The following is a 14,897-nucleotide window of genomic DNA, read 5'->3' on the forward strand; positions in this document are numbered from 1 at the left end:
CGAGTACAGCAGTGGGGTGTAAAATGCGACAAGAGTTTTATGATAGAGGGCGGGGAACGCAAGCCACCGGGTGTGCGAAAGAATGCAGAGCGAGGACAAAGGAATTCCAGACCCCTCAACCCTCGGGTGTCTCTCGAGTGTTCCTTCTGATACTCTCTATTAGCCGTGAAATCCGTACGGCGCTTTTCTCAAGCACCGAAGCACCTGTGTTGTAACGGGAGAGGGAATGGGCGCGCTTTTCTGTTCCCGTCGTGGAAGAATGGCTAACTTCCTGCTGCCATTCTAAGAAGTGGTAGCAGGTAGTTCCTGTAAATAGCTCACTGTAGCATGACTTTGCGATCATGCACGAAATGGCGAGTGGGAGGGGAGGGGGGGGGGCAACAAGTAAATCTGACATGCAGGCCAACTTCTCCGGCGTTGTTTCCACACTGCCCAGATTGCAGCCATCAATAAAAACTGCCGGGAAAAGCCTGATCAAGGGCGCGCGGTAACGATTACGGTTAACAATGCCGCAACCTAATCCGTCGTAAAGGTGCGGCCTCCTAAAACGCGCCAGGAAATGGCCGCCCCGAAATTCCGGGCGTCCGTTCCGGTAAATTCCGCAACGGTGTGTCTACGACACTTGAGAGGGCGATTATATTTACTGCCTGTTTGGCTGCTAAGCATAAGGTCGCGGGATCGTATCCCGGCCATGGCGGCCGCATTTCGATGGGGGCGAAATGCGAAAACACCCGTGTACTTAGATTTAGGTGCACCTTAAAGAACCCCGGGTGGTCGAAATTTCCGGAGTCCCCCACTACGGCGTGCCTCCTAAACAGGAAGTGGTTTTGGCACGTAAATCCCCATAATACATACATACATAATACATACATATATTTAGTGCCGCTCCCTCAAAATAATATTAAATATGAAGAAAAATAACTACTTGCCTTGTGCCACCATCCTTCAGTTTACTATCACACGCATATACTGCAGAGAAAAATTAGTTTCGACTGGAGAAGCTGCCCTTTCGCATTTGTTCACCCACAAGTAGTCCTGCTGTATATTAGTTCTGCAGGTATGCTTACAATAGTCCAGCGACCGGCGTATCTTCTCCGAAGCAAGGTCGGACAGACAATAGAAGCAAAGACTCGCTGGGACGAATGCGACGGACCCCGAGAGCTGCTTTCTTCCAAGAAAGAAAAGGGAAATCCAACATTCCTTTTGCCGTCCACTACGCTTCCACACTCGTTTGTGCTACTGATCTATTCGGTTCCCCGAGTTTTTTATTCCTTCGGTTCGTTCACAGTGGATGTGCATACGCCGTGGTGCGTATATCTGCGCTCTTGAGTTGCAGGAGTCAGACATCGTCCGAGCATACGGAAGCATACCAACCCACACGGACGTCCTGGGCTTCGCATCGACAGCGACTCTGCGCCGACCACGGCCCGTGCAAGAACTGACTACACCTCGTCAACGGTAGGCGACAACACCCGGTGAGTTATGCTTCCGGCAAACTTTTCGTTCGCTGTCGCAATCGTACGAAGAAGCAGGCAACGCTACCACTTGCTTTATCGGATAGTATATAAGTTGAGCTTATAAGTTTATGCTCCTATAGTTTATTAAGCTGGGAACTCAGTTGCATAGCTTTAGATTCTTCCCACAGAAATGGGCGCAAGTAAAAGCCAGTGTTCTGAATATTGCCTTATAGTGGTGATATTATTAATGATAAGAAAAACTATTAAATACGGACGAATGAAAATTTGCTTTCTAAGTGGATTTGTTTTGTAGTTCTGCTCTTTGAAATTCAGCGTTCTTCAGCAAGTAGTCACCGGTCTGTTAACAACGCCAGTTGCTACATTCAGCCATATTGAAATGCGAAATTGCCATCAAAGTAAAAATCCAACGTTTTTGAACTAAGTCTACAAACACGTCCTAGAGCTGCAGCAAGGCTCTCAATGCTGTAACCACGGTAGGTTTTTTGCCAAAATATGGTCACCAGCGAGACCCAATTAGCAAGAACCGCGTATATCGGGCTCATTCTTGGCAATTATTAATGTTTAAACTTACACATACGCTCGCGGATAATTTATACATTCAGAAACTATAAAAGAATTCAGATTGACAATGGTACGTACGACAACCTCATACAAGAAGCAGAAGAACCGCCACGGCCACTCGAAAAAATACTCGAAACGGAGTGCGTTGCCAAGTGCGCAGGTCAAACAGCCACAAAAATTATCCCACTCTTCGAAAGCGCCCGTTTTACTGCAGAAGACTTACCGCAGAAATTAATAACGGTGCTCTGAGCCTTGTCACGTCATTTCTAGTTTTTTAGAACTCCAGGGTTTTCGTTTAATGGGAGACATCATGAGCCGAAAATATCATGGCAGTGCCTCAGTAAGCAGGGTAAAAATCTCGAAATATACAGAGAACATAAACAGACATACGCGTTCCCACACGCTCTGTCTACGCTTCTATTGCTCTTTTTTGTTTTCTTTTTGTTGGCGCACTGGCTGTTGGATTTTCGGCAGTCACATTAAGTTGTTGTAGCGTAACTATTAGGCTTCTGAATCATAATATACGCTCGACGCGTTTTATGTGCCACATGAAAAGAAATGCACTGTAGTTTGTTTGTTTCTTTGCTAAGATTAGTCACATCGAGCGTGCATAGCAATAAACTTGACCCGGTGTAAGCAAAAAATGTATTATGTGAAATATTGATCGTTCAGGTAATGGGGATTGCTACGAAGAGCGGTGAATGATTTTCCTAGTCTACGTAATGTTCGGGAAGGCGAGCCTAACATATTTGAGTATTTGAAAGACAGCTTCATGCTTAAGAAGACACTTCATATAGCAGAGCGATAAAATTGTATCAGTTGTCGCACAATATAGCTTACAGCTGTCTTTAAAAGCGAAGCTTCCTTGACCCCTTTTTTTCGACTTTCCCACGGCTTAAAAAAACTTGTGTACCGAGTTCATGAGGGAGGGATGTTTTATAACTGCCCCTTAACTAAAACTCAATTGTGGCGCACTCCATGTGGCGCACACCCGCCCTAAGCAACACCCGAATAGAGTCGGCGTGGGCTGTGTTTTGCCAAACAAATCAACAGCGTGTGCCGGTGTCGGCTTGTGTTACGGGCGCTGGGACAGGTCTGTGCTCGAGGCCTAATTTACTCAGAATACAAAGTAGTGCGAACCTGAAACGAATACAATAAGTACGAATACACATCTATGCCTTTAATTCATTAAACATTTCTTGGTTACACCTGACTGATCAGCATAGCATGCCCCTCGTAAAAGTGCGATATTGGGAGTGGCACGTCCCCGCTACTGTCTTCGCAGTGCGCACATAGTAGTTAGCTGGTTATGTCGGATGGTAGAGAGACCGCCCCGCAAAGACCTTGGCCCCAGGTTTGAATTTTTGAGAAACTTTTGCTCAACTGCAAAGCTTTATTTCTAAAAAACCCGTATGGGTTCCCTCTGTAGCTTTCTGCTGCATTCGAGTGCATCACAATGCTCGCTTTCACGAACCTTTCTCCACCTTGCGGGATTCCACAGAAGTGATTTCTAAAATATAGTGCCGAGGATCTTAGGTTTTATAAGTACGATTTCTATTTTATTGTCATTAAGTATGATTAGACAAGTCGGCGTCAGTGCGACCGCTAACGTGTACGTGCAAATAATGTCCCTGGACCTGTGTCCGTGTAAACCAGAACTAGGCAAATGCACGTCACTGTGCGGACCACAACGCAAGTGCGCGAGTGATATCCTAATGGTAGCATGAATTAATGGAACTCATGATCTCAGTGTGAGTGTACCGTCAGTCCACCTACCTTGTAAGGAAATATCTTTCCATTCTGTGTATTCATATGCTCCACAGACAGACGGAGTTGTGCACGCTTCGGTGGTGTGCTGTTTGCATGTTTATTATTATTATTATTATTATTACTATTATTATTGCAATTCCCTCTTATGTTATCTAGATGGTTCTCGCAATCAATTTTGTTGCTCGTTAGTGCTTGCCGGTGTCTGTCCTGCTCATCCATGTTTTCATTTAGTTGTTCTACTCTATTCATCATACAATGCTGCGTGTTCACAGTTTCGTTTAGGGGAAAAAGTTTCTGAAATTTCCTGGCACACTTGCCCATTCTAGCGTCTGAAACCCAGATATGTGTCTACTTGTAGTGAACCTGACGGCGCCTCCATGGCCGAAGTCCAAAGCAACGCGGTTTACAATTCCACTCTCAACGGCCCTCACGTTTGCGGTCAATGCGGGACGACCTTCAGCCGCCCGAATCACTTCCGCAGGCACCTGGCCATGCACCTGTACCGGGAAGCAATCGACGAGGAACGCGGTGCAAAAGTCGAGGAGAATGCGGAACCACTGGACCACCAGCAACTCCACGACAAAGGTAAAAAAAATATATGTATTTCGAACCTCCTGACAATGGCCGGAGATGCGATGGCTGGTGACTTTGCCGCTTTGTAATGGGGTCGCCGTAGTTTCCCCCTGCGTTGTCAAAAAAAAATTTATATATATATATATATGTATATAAAACATGGTTGTCACTCGCTTACGTACAGGCGATGTAATGTAATGCCGTGTGGCACGACCGCTTCATATGAACGAAGACAGGAAGTGTTTGAAGTTTTGGTGTATAACCTGCTTCACTATAGATGGTGCTTTAGTTCTAGTAAGTGTGAGAAAGACGTCGGTTGCGGTGGGCGGCTGGTTCTACTGTCGAAATTAGAGTCGCGCGAATATTGGGGAACTTTCCGATACCGAATCCCATAGCCACTATTTGTAAATGCCAACAATTGATCGAATACTTATCGAGTATGTGCAAGCGTCCACTGCGGCCAATGAAACATAAATTTGAAGCAAATGTACGGTAAGATTTCATCCCCCCGGGCATAGTATGCAATTAAAAACGAGAACTTGCGTAGTGGAGCGGGTTAGGTCGCCTAAATAACCATACTTTACAAGCTATCACGTGATCATTCGCATTCTCTGAACAGTCCTGTGGATGCGAAGAAACAACTTGTTTGCACTTAATGCTCCATTTGTGCTTTTATTATACAACGCTTAATTCATGCATACTGTGTGATGACAGTAACTTGATAATTTTAAGACTACGAGTGTGAACATCGTTTTATAATCTTTGTCACAACGGTTGTAAACCAAATACTTCAGTTTATTATAGAGACTCTCTAGAGACTTGCTGGAATTCGTTACTTACCATACGTATTCTTGCAGCTGATCTAGACGCTGGTCGGCGACGACTTGACGAAGCCGAGGAACGTCGGGAAACCTGCGGACAGCTCCCGGGGAAGAGACGGAAGGCAGACGGCGTACAAGGCACCAGTCGCCCATTGACACGTAGTTACAGAAACATGATTTTAAGGAAACGAATAAAGAGAGAACTCTGACTGAAATTGCACTCGTAGAAGTGTTCTTCAAGCCCTGCGATTTCATTTAAAAGGACCAATAAAGAAAAACACGGAGCCAAATTGTACTGGTAGAGTGTTCAGCGTGTTCTTTCTGCCCGCTGATTTAAATTATTAGGGGATGAAGGATAATTAATACAGCGGAGTAACCGAAGGCCCAGCTTCATCCTTTTTACGCTGGTCTGGGAAATTTTGCTGTCTTTGGGCAGTTTATGTGTTCTTGTTTTCTTGCGCATCAGTAGAAGGCGCTGGCTGCGTTAGGAAGAACTGTAATCCAGTTGCTTATCGATAAACAACTATCTCCGAGCAGACACTCCCAAACGCATGAAGCAACCTCGAGCTACTACGGTATCGCCAAGGATGCATTCCCGCCAGTACCCACTCTTGAATCACTCCTTGCTTAGGATCCTCCGCTCACTTTAAAACTAAACATTAGGCTATTCCAAACAATAACAAAAGTGAGGCAATTCTCCCTTTGCCACTTGCCAGCACTCGCACATAATTACAAGAGTTCTAGAAGGGGAAATAGGAAGAAGAAGAAAGCTAGTCACTATAGCTCTACAGTCTGAAACGCACTTGTATAGAGTGGCCGCCAGCGTCTGCAGTTACTATCTTGAGGTAGTAACTGCGGTAACTTAGGTAGTAATACTAAAAACAAGGTAAGTTCAACATCACCCAGAAGTAGCGGCGGATACCCGAGCAAGCCCGACGCAGACAGCAACCTCCGTAGAACGGAAAGACAAATTAGACGAGCCTCCATGATCTTACAGAAACTGCCGAACGATGGAAAAATGTCAGAAAAAAAAAAAGAAAAAACGACGACGTCTTTATACTGGAAACATTCATGACATTTTATGCGTGTGCCCTGACACTCAGGATGTCATGCGCATGCCGAATGTTCCACAGCATTTCCATTGTTGGGTGACAGACAACGAAATGTTGCCTCCGCCATAGACGTCACCTAAATGAGCGAAAATAATTGGTTGGCTCGTATATACAACTTGGGCAGCAGTGCCCCGTGTGTTTAGAAAAAGTTTATTTCGACAAGAGACGATACGAACACTGAGTCATAATCACGACACAATTCCACCGGAACGATAACATGTAAGAAACGAAACACAGCACGTATTCAACGTAAGTAATGTCCGAGTCCTCACGCACTAACATATAAACACACATACCCACGGAAAGGAACAGTTACACATAAACTAAATGCCACATGTACAAAATGATTTTCAATATATACAGTCTACACAATGGTTATGTACAGTGATGATGTGATAGAACACTTTACACAATTTTGAAGTGATGTGCACGAGATGTGTATATACAAAAATGATCATGTATACGAGAGGACACATGTGCTTGCAGCTACAGTCTTAGTAGGACACTTTGTGATAGAACGTCACCAAACAGTTTCGAAGGCTGGTCTTGTCTGAAACGATGCCATGTGGTACAGGTAGACATGTGAATTTAATGTTAATCTGGGGAGGCGGCAAAGTCGCAAACGATATTACATCTGATGATTCTGACGAAAGGTGATCGGACTGACAAAGTTTTAAATTAAATTAAAGCTATGCTCTGCAGACTGAGCTGCAAATGAGGACTTATGCGAGCAAATGTGTGAGAAAGTCAGCGCGCTGTTTTGTACTGCCATGCTATTCTTGCTGCGGTAGCTTAGTGGCTGCGGCCATGAGCAGGCGAGCTCCAGAGCTCGATCCCTGCCTTGGCGGCCGCATTTCGAAGGGGGCAAAATGCAAAAAAAAAAAAAAAAAATAGTTCGTGCATTTATATTTGGAGCGTCAGCTGGTTTAAAACTTATCCAGATTCTCACTATAACGTGCCTCATCATGATGTCCTGATTTCAGCACGTGAACCCACAGATATGATTTAATTTTACTTAACGCCGCGTCTTGTTTTACTGAATGAGAAGTCGCAGTCGTGAACGCAAGATAAGAATTCCATCCTGCGCTGTCACACACCTGAAGAAACAAGTTCATGCAGATATGAATGCATCGTCATTGCGCAGTCGGCTGACCTAGTTAAAGAACGTTTACTGTTCTGTCTACTAAAACTGACAAGGATGATAGAAGAGTTGCGCGCCTTGTGTTCTCTAACATTTAATACAATCAGAAATGAGACGACTAGATCTCTTCGACGTCGACAAAATTTAAAATTGATTATTTTTATGACCGCCTTGATAAAGACAGCAAAACAACAGCCGGAATAGTTATCCGCCTCGGCGCCATTTGTGGCTCACACCCCGCAACATTATATTCACACGAAGCGACTTTTCAATGATTCGTAAAAAACACGTTGATATACTTGTCACACATTGAACTGGTCACTGGTTTCTCGCCGTGGGGTTCACATTAGGCTGGCTGATATCATTCGCTTAGAAGATAATCGCCGAGTTTACTCAGAGCGCCGCGCTCCAGCCCCGAGTGCTCGGAGGCGCTCGCACCTTCAACCTCGGAGTGTGGCCGAGATACGACAGAGTTCTGATCACGTGTCTCTTCCGATTCCTCTGCGAGCAGCGGAACGTTTGGCTGGAGCAGACTAGAGAGCTCGGCAACCTCCACAGGTCTCTGCATCGCTGCCAACCGAGTTGGCGCACGGCAGGGACCAGTGGAATGTGGGCAGGCTATGTCATCCGGCTCAGAGCAGCGGGACGTTCACACCACGCGCAAGTGTCCACAAGTTACGCAGGTTTCGTAAGATGGTCCTCCATTGGCACACTGCGCGTACCAAATGATATCCTCTACACCACCGCGTACTTTAGGTATATTATTTGCGAGGACGCGGTTGGATTATGTTTGGTACCAACAACAGTAGAGCCGTTCGCCACTTTCTTGAGGGGAACCACCTCGCGGTAAATGGCATCACTCGGCGGCTGAGCCAACCTCGTCCAGCGCCGGTTTTATTTTGTGCTCGCGTGTGTCCAGTCGCGCCAAGCGACTGGCAGCTTAGAGTAAAAGCAACATCCCTGACTTCCCGACCAGAACCTTCAAAGCTTAGCGCTAGACACGGTGCATCAAAAAGGGGGAAATAAAGTAACGCTGTCGGGATGCTGTGTCACGCCGAACAAGGCGGCTGGTTTCCGCGTCACTTCCTTATCTACGCGAACATCTAAGCTGGGAACGAGAGTATCGGCGCCGGTAAAAGGTCAGCGATAGTCGTGTGACGCAGTGGTGCTTTGCAAGCACACGGAAGAAGCCGATGCCTGAGTTGGTCCGACTTACTTCAGGGGTGCCAAGGAAGAAAGAACGTCAATATGGCGGTTTCTGGTCTCACCAAGGAACGTAAAGCCTCCGAGGAAGTTGTGAGTGATGCTTCATTGCCTTTTCAGCGTGAACAGTTCTCGGGATGGCTTCAAGGTGAACCCACAACTAATGTTGGTTCCGCTAGGGTACTTCGAGAAGGCTAGCAGCTGGGAACTAACTTAGGGGTCGAAATGCAGAAATCTTAGTTTATGAAGAATAATGGCACCTTAAGAAATTTCGAAATGAATGCACAGTCCTCCACTGTTGTGTATCCCGTATTAAAGAGCTGTTTACAAAGGACACTGATTTCTCTGTGGCGCCCTGCGCGTTGCATTGAGACTAGCGTCAAAGCAATCAATCACTCAATCAGTCGATGGAATTTATATAGGAGCAACTGCCTGGTGCAGGCACGCATGTGTACTTACGAATACAACATGGCTGACGCTTTAAGTTGCCAAGCAATCGTGTTGCGGGCCAGCGTAGGCCGCTGTGGTACTGCTACGTAACCTGTGATCCTTGACGTCGCAAAAGCAGCTCGTTCGCGTCAAGTTGGCCCTTGCGTCCGATAGATCAACCGCGCATGGCGAGAACTCAGTCAAGTCGAATTTTGCTTCTTACATTCTCATTCGGAAAACTGAAAATAGGTATGTATATTGGCGTGCCAATCTCATAGGGCGAACTCTTTCATAACTTCGTGTGTCATAACCAAAGCTACGCCTTCATAACCGAAGCTGTTAGCGTATGCCGAAACGCGCGCGGCGTGTTTTCTGCCCCCCAGATGCTTCCGCGTGTATCGAAAGATCACGTGACCGGATCGTCATGACTTAGGCCGAGAGAGAGATGACTTTTCTCGGAGCTCAGTTAGCGTATTTTTTTTAAAGTTGAAAATCTTTCTAGGCTCATGGTGGAGGGGGGGGGGGGGGGGGCTTGTGTCAACAGACCTGACTGCCGGATATTCCGCCGAAGCGTCATCACGCCATACAAGACATATTAAACACAGATTAAAGAATGAGAAATGATTGATAGGAACGGTTAGTGAACGATAACGTTACAATAGAGATTAGTATAAGTTAATAATGACTTCTAATGACTCCGAAGTGATCAATATGTCTAACGACGGCTTGTAATGACCACAATTGATTAGAAATAATTAGAACTATCTAGTAATCAGTAGTAATGATTAAAATGACTGCTAATGACATGTAATTACTACCAATGACTACGAAAGACCAATATGTCTAACGACGGCTGACAGACTGCTTACAAGTGAGCAGTAATGACCAATAATGACTGAAATGACTTGTAATGACTACGAATTGACCAATACGTCAAACGACGACTTGTAACCACCACAATTCCTTAGAAATGAATAAACATGCTTTGTAATGACCAGTAATGACTAATAATAGCTGAAATGACTTGTAATGACTACTGATGATTACGAAATGACTACTATGTCTAACAACGAGCTGTAACGACTACAATTGATTAGAAATGACTAAAATGCTTAGTAATGACTAGTAATGACTAATAATGATTGAAATGACTTGTAATGACTACTGATGACTGTGATATGACCAACATGTCTAACGACGGCTTGTAATGACCACAAATGATTACAAATGACCAAAAATGCTTAGTAGTGAGCAGTAATGACTGATAATCACTAAAATCACTCGTAATGACTACTGATGACTACCATATGACCAGCATGTCTCACGATGGCTTGTAATGACTACAAATGATTACAAAAGACTAAAAGTGCTTAGTAGTGGGTAGTAATGTCTAATAATGACGGAAATCACTTGTAATGAGTATTGATGACTACGAAATGACTAGTACGTCTAACGACAACTTGTAGCGACTTCAATTCATTAGAAATGACTAAAAATGCTTAGTAATGGCTAGTAATGACTAATAATGACAGAAATGACTTGTAATGACTACTAATGACCACGATATGATCAACATGTTTAACGCCGGCTTGTAATGACCAGAATTGATTGCATATGACTAAAGATGCTTAGTAGTCAGCAGTAATGACTAAAAGAAAGAAGAGAAAGAGAAAAGGCAAAGAGGAAGAGGCGAATGGTAAGAGGAGGAAGAGTAGGCTTTTGCCGTTCGCCTCTTAAAACAGATCTTAAGAGACCCTGTAATTTTTTGCTTGCTGCCGATTCTGTCAGTCGGTATGCGTGCAGCGTCCATGGATCTTTCGCGGAATGTTTGAGGGCATTAATGCTGCTGCGCGAGAACACGTAATCACGTGGGACTTGAAAGGGTCTACTTAGTAGGCTGTTCTTGCATTGGCCCCACCATCAGTGTTCTTATTTATCCGTCTTTTGGTAAGCAGCGCAAGAAATAAGCACTCCTCTGCGTAATTTCGCCAATAAGTGTATCGAGTTGTTCTGGCGCAAACTGGTAGGCGGAATGTCATTGAAGAAGAAACTTTATTTAAGAATGGCCCGGCAGTTTTTGCTGTGGCGGCCTCAGGTGCTGGCTCGAAGTCCTTGGACTCGGGCGGCATCTTCGGCTTGTCGGACGGCTCAGAGCTGGTCTGCCCCCTCCAAACTTTTGAGAGTCGCCTCCCAGCGGCGGCGACGCCAACGGACAATGTCCGCGGCGGCTCCCGCAGCCGGGGCAGCGTCAGGAAGAAGCGAGCTCGAGGCTTCCCGTACTCTGGCAACGGCCGCGATTATGGACGGATCACGAACGGAGGTGGTTCCATTACCGTTTTTGTCGGCACATTCCCAGAGCATGTGTCGGAGCGTTGCTCTCTGTGCGCAAGCTTTACACGCATCTGTTGGATATAAACCCGGGTAGCAGTGATGTAAGACGGGGGGGGGAGGGGGGGGGGTACTAGGGTAGGTGTGTGTCTGGAGCAAGCGTAAGGTGACGGCCTCGTTCCTGTTGAAGTTATCGTGCGGTGGCGGAAAAGTGCGTCTTTCGAGTCTGTAGTGCTGGGTGAGGGGATTCACTTTGATTCTTGCCGCTGCATTTCTGTCACCGAAAAGAACTTTTTTTTCCTCGTCTATTTCAAGGAATGAAACCGAGGAGACAAGCCAGCAATGCGCCTGCGCCGTCTGCAACAAAGTTTTCGTCTGCCAGTACACCTATCACCTTCGGCTCCCCCTGGGCAGGAGAGACGGCTCGCACATTTGCCCCGAATGCCGCCGCGTATTCGATCAATTGGGCCGTTTAAACTTGCACCGAGGCGAGTGCACCGGATAGAAAGGCCGCATGTGTCACGAACGTCATAGTTCCTCTCAAAAAAAAAAAAAAAAAAAAGCTTCATCTCTTGAAGCATCTCCCCACTTGACACTGGTGGACTACGTCCCACCTATCTCGAGATAATGAAAAAAAAAAAGGCCTTTGCGAACAAAACGAACCTCGTATAACCTGTACCTGGCCTGAAACGCCGTCTGCAGCGAAGATTTTAACAAATTTTATAAGGGCCAGGAAAGTGCGAGCGCTGGATGCTTCGGGAACATCGGTGAAAGTATGCATCATTTAATGTGAACTGCAGCTTTGACAGTGATTGAAAACGAAAAAGAAAGCTTTCGACCGACATCTGATATGGCAGTATTACCTTCTATGTGCGCTGCTGCTTAAACTTCTGTGCACATGGCAACAGACTAGCCGATGCATGGTCTGTAATGGAGAAGCGGAAGTTTTTTTGTCGTCAGCGGTTGACCCGTGTATGTGGCAGGCACGTAACACCAGGTTTGCCGTTTCGCAGCGCGTCTTCGGCGCTGTGCCGCCAACAAGGCTCCACCTGGACCCGCTATGCCTACGCAACGCGCAGCCTTGAACGAGCACTGCTGTATAACGTGCAAATGAATATTTTACAATAAAAAAAAATAAAAGACTACGGAGTAACAATGTGTCATTATTTATTGATCTTCAGCCGCTCGAGCTGCATCCATACCTCTGTGTCATGGCTTGGCGGGAAACATAGGGAAAGAACATTTACTGCAGAAGTCAAGGAGGGAAACGGTATAATGCGGTAATACATATCAATCATCAATCATCAGTCGAACCGAAGACATCCCACTCGAGAGCGCAATGCTCTGACGCGGTGACGCGCTGCTTTTTGCGTGGGAATAGCCTCCGATGGACAGTAGTACTTAGTATTACTACATAGTACTAAGTAAAGGCATACTTAGAAGCAAGATTCCGCCGCAAAATGTCGCCCAGATTTCGCTGGCCGCTGTAATCGCCCCGCAGAGAACCGCTCCTAAGATGTGTCGTGGCTTTGGTACGAGGGCTCTCTGTTTGGCTGAACGGCCCCCTCTGGCGCCGTTCGAGCGAATACGCCAGTATACGCCCGTCAGTGCCGCTTGTGGGGGCGACCCTTCGGCTGCACCACATGCGCGTTCTGAATTGTAACCGAACAGCTCGAAACGTTTCTTCCCAGAGTAGACCAGCGAAACAGAAAAAAAAAAAAAGCGTGACGGCGTCGTCACATTCCTTGTGTGGTCACAGACCGGTTCTGGTCAAATACAACTGCTTGCTTATACGCAGTCGCGTTGGTGGACCATCTCGCACCTTCCGATAGCCCCGAACAGTGCCGGATAGGCAGAATTCTTCGAATAAGTTCGATTCCCGCACTGCCAGGAAAAATATACATTTTTTTTTCTAGCTTCGTCTGCTCATGACTACCGAAAGAGATTGCCATTTGCGTGTGCTTTTTTTTATCGTGTTCGAGTATCTGGCAGCTGGGCTGTGTGGTCCTCACGTACTGTGACCAATTTCATATAGCTTCTCACCATTAGAGATGGGACGCCGAGGACTAGTTAAAGTTAAGAAGACACGACTTCTTACACAGGGTATTCGCCGGCAGTCGTTAATTGGTTGTCATTGGGTCTGAAGCACTGTCTCGACAGAGCAGTACATCTAGAGCAAGGCTGCTACGTGAAGAACACTCGTGAAGCGTCGGCATCTTGCTTTTACCACCTACGTTGCACCTACGAAGCCATTTTTCCAAATATCGCAGCACGCTAGAGACATGAGTGGGCCAGACTTGCACGTATCTGAAGTACTGTACTCAATAAACTTCAAATGCTTTTGCGGGCACTTTAATAGTTCAGAAATAATTTCGCAAAACATTATGGACGCTGCAAGTTACACAACGCCTGGTGTGGTTTCGTACTCTTTATTTAAGACAGCTGGTACGGGTTTGATTGTTTGCAAAGTCTGGAGTGCATTTCTGTGGTACTGGATTCGTGCTGTCTACTTGAATTTTCATTCATCATTGCGACGTGTTGAGCCGAACTTGCAAAGGATATCGCTGAAGTGTGTGCTGAAAAAAAAAAAGGCAGCCACGCTGCCATTCAGCTTTACGATGGCTGTGTTCGACCATGTTTGCATTCATTCCTCTGTGTTGGGCAAAGCGGCGAATCTTGCTTTGTAGCCGGCTTGCCCCTGGAACGAGTACAGCAGTGGGGTGTAAAATGCGACAAGAGTTTTATGATAGAGGGCGGGGAACGCAAGCCACCGGGTGTGCGAAAGAATGCAGAGCGAGGACAAAGGAATTCCAGACCCCTCAACCCTCGGGTGTCTCTCGAGTGTTCCTTCTGATACTCTCTATTAGCCGTGAAATCCGTACGGCGCTTTTCTCAAGCACCGAAGCACCTGTGTTGTAACGGGAGAGGGAATGGGCGCGCTTTTCTGTTCCCGTCGTGGAAGAATGGCTAACTTCCTGCTGCCATTCCAAGAAGTGGTAGCAGGTAGTTCCTGTAAATAGCTCACTGTAGCATGACTTTGCGATCATGCACGAAATGGCGAGCGGGAGGGGGTGGGGGGGGCAACAAGTAAATCTGCCATGCAGGCCAACTTCTCCGGCGTTGTTTCCACACTGGGCTAGAAACTGCCGGGAAAAGCTTGATCAAGGGCGCGCGGTAACGATTACGGTTAACAATGCCGCAACCTAAACCGTCGTAAAGGTGCGGCCTCCTAAAACGCGCCAGGAAATGGCCGCCCCGAAATTGCGGGCGTTCGATTCCGGTAAATTCCGCAACGGTGTGTCTATGACACTTGAGAGTGCGATTATATTTACTGCCTGTTGAGCTGCTAAGCATAAGGTCGCGGGATCGTATCCCGGCCACGGCGGCCGCATTTCGATGGGGGCGAAATGCGAAAGCACCCGTGTACATAGATTTAGGTGCACGTTAAAGAACCCCGGGTGGTCAAAATTTCCGGACTCTC

At 46.4% G+C, this 14,897-nt stretch overlaps 1 long non-coding RNA gene across 1 annotated transcript; it reads left to right on the forward strand.

Moving 5' to 3' along the window:
* Positions 1 to 1,155: 1,155 nt before the first annotated feature.
* LOC126517905 (uncharacterized) lies at positions 1,156 to 5,418 on the forward strand. The gene is made up of 3 exons (XR_011891050.1): positions 1,156 to 1,475; positions 4,168 to 4,394; positions 5,240 to 5,418. It is a non-coding gene; the product is annotated as an uncharacterized lncRNA (long non-coding RNA).
* The last annotated feature ends 9,479 nt before the right edge of the window (positions 5,419 to 14,897 follow it).

This window comes from Dermacentor andersoni, chromosome 11 (genome assembly GCF_023375885.2).
Source record: "Dermacentor andersoni chromosome 11, qqDerAnde1_hic_scaffold, whole genome shotgun sequence".
In the NCBI taxonomy this organism is placed as follows: domain Eukaryota; kingdom Metazoa; phylum Arthropoda; class Arachnida; order Ixodida; family Ixodidae; genus Dermacentor; species Dermacentor andersoni.